This window comes from Ptychodera flava, chromosome 9 (genome assembly GCF_041260155.1).
Source record: "Ptychodera flava strain L36383 chromosome 9, AS_Pfla_20210202, whole genome shotgun sequence".
NCBI lineage: Eukaryota > Metazoa > Hemichordata > Enteropneusta > Ptychoderidae > Ptychodera > Ptychodera flava.
This window is the reverse complement of record NC_091936.1, coordinates 40,457,311-40,466,850: the sequence shown is the minus strand read 5'-3', so window position 1 is coordinate 40,466,850 and position 9,540 is coordinate 40,457,311.

Below are 9,540 nucleotides of genomic sequence, written 5' to 3'. Positions count from 1 at the left end.
AGGGGGAAATTGGGCTCAATTGCGATGATAATTATTTTTCAAGTGTAAGAGAGTAGTTTCCTGCTCTGAAATAATAATAATAATAATAATAACAAGGCAGTATTGCTGAAGGCAATGAGTACTTGGGCCGTGATAGAGTAATTTTGAGGACAATATATACTACTATTCAAATATGGTCTTGAATTTCCTCCTGTCAATGAGGCATTTGATTAACTGGTTATTAAACGAAGCAATGGCATGACAACGGCAAAATATGTCTAGCAACTTTTGTGGAGTTTGAGGCAGGGGTTCTTTATTTATAGCGGGAATTGCTTAAACTCCTTAAATATTCAAATTACAGCAAATTTCTTTTGTTCTCGATGGTAGATGTCTAATATTTAGATGGGCATATTTAGATTTCTACCCTATAGTTATCCCTATATACCAAAATCGGACATCCAGCTCTATTGGCTTGCTCAGAATTAGATATGCGTATAATTAATGAGGTACAATATGTGGTGTCATAAGGTGTCCCATCATACCATTTATGAAGGGTGTAGCACTTGTGTTTACTGAGTTGTGGACAAATATATATATTTGAGGTCAAAGGTCATCGAGGTCACGTGACATTTTGTCAAAATAATTGTATTGCTAAGTTATTCCTATATACCAAAAATCAGACCTCTAGCTCTATTGGCGCGCTCAAAATTATATATGCGCATAATTAATGAGGTACAATATGTGGTGTCATAAGGTGTCTTATCATACCAAATATGAAGGATGTAGCACTTGTGGTTACTAAGTTGTGGACAAATATATATATTTGAGGTCAAAGGTCATTGAGGTCACGTCACATTTTGTCATAATAATTGTATTGCTAAGTTATTCCTATATACCAAAAATCAGACCTCTAGCTCTATTGGCTCGCTCAAAATAAGATATGCACATAATTAATGAGGTACAATATGTGGCGTCATAAGGTGTCCTTTCATACCAAATATGAAGGGTGTAGCACTTGTGGTTACTGAGTTGTGGACAAATATGTATATTTGAGGTCAAAGGTCATTGAGGTCACGTGAAGTTTTGTCAAACAAATTATATTGTTAACTTATCCCTATATACCAGAAATCAGACCTCTTGCTCTATTGGCTCGCTCATAATTAGATATGCACATAATTAATGAGGTACAATATGTGGCGTCATAAGGTGTCCCATCATACCAAATATGAAAGGTTTAGCACTTGTGGTTACTGAGTTATGGACAATAATGTATATTTGAGGTCAAAGGTCACCAAGGTCACATGATATTTTGTCAAAATGTCTGAGATATAGGGCCGTTCACAGTTTACGTCACTGTTCTCTCATTAATATGCAAAAATAAATATTTGTCCGCATTTTTAGATTACGCTTTTGAAAATTACGCATGCAAAAACGACGTAAATACATCTCAGTGGGCGACTGCTAGTGTAACAGTTAATACTAAAAAACATATTCACGACTCAGAGTACAAGCTGCAAAAACAGCCACGCATGCAACATTGATAAAATTTGTCCGCATTTCAAGCTGCGTGTCCGATGTCGCGCGCGTACAGCTATATTTAGTAACAGACCTGTAACCGTGAACAGCGCTTTTGCGTGAACCGATGGACTCAATGATGGACTCACGGACGGATATGAGCCAATCTATAAGCCCCCTGGACTTTATCCGTGGGGACAAAAAAACTGTGTCACTGCATCCTTTAGGCAATATGAATACGATGAGAAACTAAATTTTTATTTTTCTTGGCATCATACATGCGAATCTATGGAGAACTGCCTTATACATGGGAGTCTATGGAGGTGTAAACTAAAAAGTCCTCTAACACGGCCAAATTTGAAAGCATTGTGAAACAAATCGACGTGCATCTGTATGGGGTTGGGTACTGGGCGTGAACGGACGCACGGACATGACCAAACCTATAAGTCCCCTCGGACTTCGTCCATGGTGATTAAAAACAACGCAACAGTTATTACAGCTACACCGGCGGTAGGTTCATATCCAGAGCCCCGTACGGTCTGCCGCCGTCGCTTGAAAACAATCTCATGCACCCGGCCATATGGGCAGCTGGCCGGATGCATGACTTCCCGGAGAAGGCGAGCTGTCATGTTCAAGCTCAGGATTATTTGTCGATCAAATTTCAGTAAATTTACCTTACCTAGATGAAATTTTGTCTATAGGCTGAAATTTCGCCGAAGTTTGACAAAATTACATCGATTTTTCAGGTTCATATGCGACATTTTTGAGTTTTGAGTGCAGACAGAAATTGAGTTTTGAGGCAGACAGAAATGGTTTGGAGGCAACATGGCTGCGACCCCATGTTGACCCCTAGCCCTGCGTACGATGCTATGTGCTACAGCTAACACACAGCATCGTACGCAGGGCCAGCGAGAGAGTTGCCGACATCGACGGTTATTTACGAGAAGTGAATAAAAGACTGTCATTTTTGGAAGCGATCGAGTAGCTGAGGTAGGCTGGGATACGACTTGGGCCTAAGAACGCTGAATTTCGGCAGTAATTTGGCTTTTTACGTCAAGTCCCAAAATGGATATGAAGTCACCGACCCAACGTACGGGTCTTTGCAGGGCTGTGGTGAGCGGGGCGGTTAGCTGTAGCGGAACACACAGCATCGTACGCAGGGCTAGTTGACCCCCAAGTGAAAATGTTCGCGATCAAATCTTCCTATATTTTTTTCAGAATTTTCAACAAAATCATTGCTTCTTACATCTTTTGTAAAATATAAAATACTAAAATAAAACTGCGATGTGCCATGTCTCCAGATTCTAAAATATCGTTCGTTGACCGTTCGACGCAAACTTGTGACGCAGTTGAAATTCAATACTGACCGCCAAATAATCTTAATGAGACGAGATCAGTCTGGACATCCTCCAAATTATCCAACCATTCGCATTGGAGTTCAGCTCGCTTAGAGTATCATAACATTTTTCGGCCTTCTTTTAGATCGACCTAATATCTCCCATTTAGGAAATAAATACACAAGCTACCTCGACAAAACTTCGTGCACCATCCAAGACCAAACGCACTACAAATCTGTCTTGACGTCATCATCTCCTTACATGGTAATCGGCATACCGTATTTTTAGCAAAGGGGACACAGAATACGTCGGAGTATTCAGTTTCAAAACGTATTACATTGTGTGATGTTGTCAAAAAAAAATCATGTTACTGCAGTGGTATAAATTACAAAACACAAAAGTTCAAATCAGTTTATTTTGGACTGGCTTTACCCAACATTTCATATTGTTTCTTATGCCAGATTTGACCACGTGCTTACTGGCGACCCCTTTTCATGCAAATTTTGTGTAAAATGATGTGTTCCCCTGGAAAAACAACGTACGATTTCTAAATGAAGGAGGCGAAATTTGCCCTCAAGACGCGAAAAAACCCTTTGGGGTATACCTAGCTATTTTTAACGAGCTTCTCGAATCTGCAGCTCTATTTCGAAATGATGGTCTGGTTTTCTCAGCTCAAGGATAAGTGTTCTCCATCGCTGTGGGCATTACTATTCTCAACCGGGGGTACAGTTTCCAGTCGTAATGTTTTTCATTGTGTCCGGGATATAAAACCTTTCCTTTTCAAACTTTCTCTTTGATTACCACTAATCCACATCTTGTCAGTGATTAAACATGTTTCAAGTTTAAATGTTAAATTCTGGTCACGAGCCCTCCTGTTCGACCAAACCGAAATTACCCCTCCCACTTTGGCTCGTCCAGTGGGTGTAGCAAGGGTCGTGCCATCGCCAAGGAAACGGAGGGTGCATTAATTGTTGCATTTCGATGCACATTTTGATTATATTCAGAAGATTTTGTGGCCAAAACTCAGATAGAGAAGCATTTATATTCACATCTCACTTATTCAAGACTGGCTGAGAGCAGCACTTCCATTCAGTTAACATCATTACGCTATTTATTATGCCAAGAAAGACGAAGCCAATACATTTTGCCCTCCCTGGTCTCAGCCAGAAATGGTTATACCTTACAGTTTTTTCCCACGGAATGAAAACAAATGTACTTGGGCTGAGGCCCAAGTACAATAATCTTTATTACCCTTAATCATAATAATATTACAATTCAATAATGAATGTACATCTGAGTTGTGCTGTGATAAAGGGTAAATGGAAACGGAAAATAGCAAATGCTAGTCTAGTCCGTTCCCAAAGCCATTTGATGTTAAAGTAAGAAAACGAAGAAGAAAAAAGAAAACTGAAGTATATCGAAGGTAGTGTACATGAAAGTAGTGGGATTGCAAAGTAACCTAATTGTAACAAAGTAACTAAGTGAATAAAAGAACAACTACATAAATAAATATATAACTAAATAGATACATAACGAGTAAGTAGAAATGCATAAAAAAGAAAACGAAAGAGAAAAAAAAAGTATATAAAATATATATATATTTAAATATGATATACATATATGTAAAGTTGAATATAACTCTTCATCACTTAAAAAAAAAACAAACCAATCGTGTAAAAGTAGACTTGAAAGTGCTAAGTAACTAAGTGAATAAGAACAACTACATAAATAAATAAATATATAACTAAATAAATACATTACGAGTAAGTAGAAAATATGTAAAATAAAGTAAAAAAAAACAAAAAACAAAATGTATAGTGAAATATATATATTTATATATCTATGATATACATATTTGTAAAGTTGAATATAACTCTTCGTCATGTAAAACACTAACCGTGTATGAGGAGACTTGAAAGGGAGTGTCTGAACGAACTTCTAGTGGTTTTTGTTTTAATTTGTTTAGGTAATGTATTCCAATAGATGCAGCCTGTATATGATATCGAGAATTTACCCAAGGAAGTGTTGACACTTGGGACATAAAGGTTACCATTAATTTTATGACGTGTACTGTAGCAATGAGAAGGCAACTGACAGTATGTTGTAAGACTGTGTGGCAAGTTATTATTTATAAGATCATACATGAATGTACTGATATGTAATTTATGTAATTTGTATATATCGAGAATATTAAGTTGTTTGAAAAGAGTAGCTGAGTTTGCTGTGAAGTCACTGAAGTTATAGCTCTGACTGCCATTTTTTGCGAAAGAAAGATACTATTGAGATGTGAGGGATATGTTGAACCCCAAACTTCAAGACCATAAGTGATGTGTGGTAGGATGAAAGTTTTGTATAGAAGAATGAGGATATTGCGTGGTAAAAACTGTCTCAATTTGAAAAGGATGCCAACCTTTTTTCTGATAGTAGAATTAATCATTTTAATGTGCTTTGACCATTTAAGATGTCTGTCCATGTGAATACCTACAAATGATGTCACTTCAACCTCATTGATAACTGTATTATTGATGTGTAGAGTACCATTCAAGAAAATATGTTTGTTATGATTTCTGAAGACAATGTAATTTGTTTTGAGGTAGTTTACAGTAAGTTTGTTAGCCCTGCACCAGTCCACTACAGTATTGAGGTGAATGTCGACAGTATTTAAATTTATATTAACTTGGTTAGCAGGGAACGTATGAAATAGATTGGTATCGTCAACAAACAATCTAAAATTGAAGTATGTGGAGGAACGGGCAATGTCATTGATAAATAGTAAGAATAGGGTAGGTCCAAGGACAGATCCTTGTGGTACTCCACATGTAACATTAAGGTATGATGAGGCATTATTATTGACAGAGACTAGTTGGGATCTATTGTGTAAGTAATTTCTGAACCAAAGTAAAGGAAGACCTCGAATACCATAGTGAGAAAGCTTAGAAAGAAGAATTTCATGATTGATTGTATCAAAAGCTTTAGAGAAGTCAAGGAAAATACCAAGTGTTACTTTGCCATTATCAAGTTGTTTGATAAGATAATTGATTAGATTTACAATTGAAAGTTTTGTGCTGTATTTATGACGAAATCCATATTGATGCTCATATAAAATATTGTTTTTTTCTATGTACTGAATTAAGCGTGCATTGACAATTTTTTCTAGAATCTTACTTAACAACGAGGGAACACTTTACCTGAATTCGACGTGCATAATTTCTTTGAACATGTCGTTGGTCCTGAACACTATATCACGCAAACGTCACATTTGTTCTATTCAGTGTACTATTAATTGTGATGTTACGTCTCTCCTTACTGTTTTCTTTCGCCTTGTGCGCTAATTTTATTGTACTTGCCTTGAATTCATATGTTCTGTTCTCTAGTCAAAATATTTTGTTTTTTAAATTTTTGCGTTGCTTCTGCACCGATTCATTCTTGTTCATATGCTTGATTCTACATATTTATTATTATTATTATTAAAAATTGTTTAAAATGCACTACACATACGTCTCAGTGCATTGTACATAGCTGGATAAAATAATTTAAAAAGTACAACCACACAAGAAAATTAAAACAGAAAATTACACATAAAACTAATTAAAAAGATGGGTTTTCAAATTGCTCTTAAAACTATCTACACTTCTAGCAGTCTTAATTTCAAATGGCAAATCATTCCATAGTAAGGGTGCACATACTGAAAACGAAAAGATGGGTTTTCAAATTGCTCTTAAAACTATCTACACTTCTAGCAGTCTTAATTTCAAATGGCAAATCATTCCATAGTAAGGGTGCACATACTGAAAACGCTCTCTGTCCATATGTCTTGTTAAAGTTGCCGCGGGGCTGGGTAAAACATAATTTGTCACGCGATCGCAGGTCTCTAGCTGGTACATATAAATCTAATAAATCTCTCAGATAAATAGGTGCATTTCCATGGATAATTTTGAATGTTAGCAACAAAATTTTAAATCTGATGCGGGCCTCTACCGGTAACCAATGTAAATCTTTGAGAACGGGTGTGACATGATCGAATTTGCGCGTACGAGAAACTAACCTCGCCGCAGCATTCTGTAGACACTGTAGTCGTGCAAGTTGTCCTCTAGGGATACCAAACAAAAGACTGTTACAATAGTCTAAGTGGGACGTCACAAATGCATGGACTAGTTTTTCAGTTGTAGATCTGTCAAGAAATTTACGAATTTTAGCTGTTCTATGCAAAGAGAAGAAACCATTTCTGCACAACGTATTGATATGGTCAGACATGCTACCGTCCCGACTTAAAGTAATGCCAAGATTTGTGAACACGGAGGAGAGCAGTTTCTGTGCAGTTTCTGTGCTATGGTTAGCCCGGTAAGCGCTTTGAAACTTTGTGAAAAGACTAAATTTAGTGAGGTGATGGTTCATTTGCTGAACAACAGCCCGTTCGAGGACTTTCGATAAGAATGGGAGGTTTGAAACCGGCCTGTAGTTCTTCAGAATGTTCTGATCAAGATCTACTACTGGACGAATATCGCTGACGTGAAATGGCTCGGAACGATGCCAGTTGTAAATGAATTGTTGAATATATCCGCAAGGAAAGGTGCCAAGATGTGTACACATTTCTTCAACACTCCATGTGGTAGAATGTCGAGTTCACAAGATTTCGATGATGACTGTTTCACTAACGCAATTATATCCCCAGGTGACACCGGGTCAAATTCAGCTAAAGTATGGGTCGGCATTGCATCATTGTGTACATCAATCTCACAGCTGTGCGGTTGTAGACCAATCCTGTCACGAAGTTGCGACACGTTGGTTTCAAAATAACTCATGAATGCTGAAGGACTCTCTTTCATGGGGATGTTGTTTGGCATGGCGTTGGATGAAGCTGTTCTCGAATCCGATAGCTCTGCAACAATGGCAAACAATTTCTTGTTATCTGCGTCTTCAATTCTAGTCCGATGATAGGCTGATTTTACTGCATCACAGCGGCGAGAATATTCCGCGTGCTTTAATACGAACATTTGACGATTGATTTCTAACTGTGATTTGCGCCAATTTATTTCCAGTTGACGAACCTCTCTTCTCAAAGTCAGTAGATCTTCAGTGAACCATGGTGCACGCACTTTATTTAAGACTGATTTATGAGTGTTACCTCCATGGTTGTGGATAATATTTTTTTCTGGAATTAGGACAATTTTATTTTCTCTATCCTTTGTATAAAAATATCGTGTTTTTTAGAGAACATCTTTCTTTTTTAAACTCTTATTCAGATTTTTATATATATAAATTTTCAAAATTAGCCCGTTCATGTTAGATTCTTGTAGCATGTAGGTGATTCTCTGTGAAGGGCCGAAACGTCGAATAGACGTTTGGTCTAGTAGCCAGGATCTTTTCACTTTAACATGAAGTGTCATTTTCTTGAATTGCGCCACAGTTTATATCGTAGAAACTCTCCACAATTTTAGAATAATAAGTTGAGTTATTTTACCAAAACGGTAGGCTCTGGACAACACTTGTTGGAAACCAGGACAGGTGTGTTAAGCTAATCTCCGCCCTTCTTTAATTAATGCTAATCGGCTGATCCCTCATCTCTCTTTAATTAATGATAATCGGATCGACTGTTTATTAGATATTGACGATCACACACAGTTTGTTTATTGGGTGTTCAATTTAATCTGCTGATATACACTGACTGTATATTGGACGTCAATAAGCCTACACACATTGTTTATTAGAATGTTTCCTTTTCTCACGAATTTAGATCTTCTCAGTAAATATCAAAGTGTACCCTACTGTATATATAGAGTTGAATTTAGCAATAAAATCAGAGTTGAATTTGGTCACAGACATCGTCGTACTCCGTCTCATTACTTGGCCATTCCGTCTCTCTCCATACTGGACCTTTCCCCAAGTGTACGTCACTACATTTGTTGGTGCCGAGACCAGGATACAGACATGGAGAGACACAAATCTTCGACCTAGAACCTTTCTGAGGGATGTTTTTGTGAGACCGATCAATCTCTCCCAAAAGCCTCCAAACCAAGGAGCGCGCTTTGGAATGAAACTCCATTCGATGCGACAATTTGCAAAGTACTTTAGTACGGCGTCCGATTTTAACAGCTTTTCTATCTCTTCAGAAGCAGATAGATATGTAGATCCGTTGTCTGACATAATTCTACGCGGCAACGAACGTCTAGCTGCAAACCGTCTAAAGGCACGTAAGAACGTTTCGGTAGTTAGATCGGTAACTAGCTCTAGGTGAACTGCACGAGTCACAGCACAAGTGAATAAACAAATGTATGCCTTTCGTTCACCTTTTTCGGTTGAGACATACACAGCGCCGGTGAAATCTACGCCAGTGATCGTAAAGGGAGGGGCTTCGAGTAATCGACAGCTTTGTAAAGGTGCAGGGATTGGTTTTCTGTATGGTTTCCCACACACCAGTTTACAAACAACGCATTTTCTCAGTATCGATCTAACGAATGGTCGAATTTGTGGGATCCAAAATCTTTGGCGAATAAGTGTTGTAGTTGTCTGTGATCCCGAATGTTTTGCTTGGGAATGGGTAGCCGCGACTACGAGTGTTGTGTAGTAGTTTTCCCGTGGTAGCAGGAGTGGAAATTTCGCATCACAACTCAATGGTGCGTTGTGAAGCCTGCCACCAACACGAATGAAACTTTCTTCATCGAGAAATAGTCGAAGTTGTCGAGTTAGTGAGCCCGCGTATTTCTGTTTT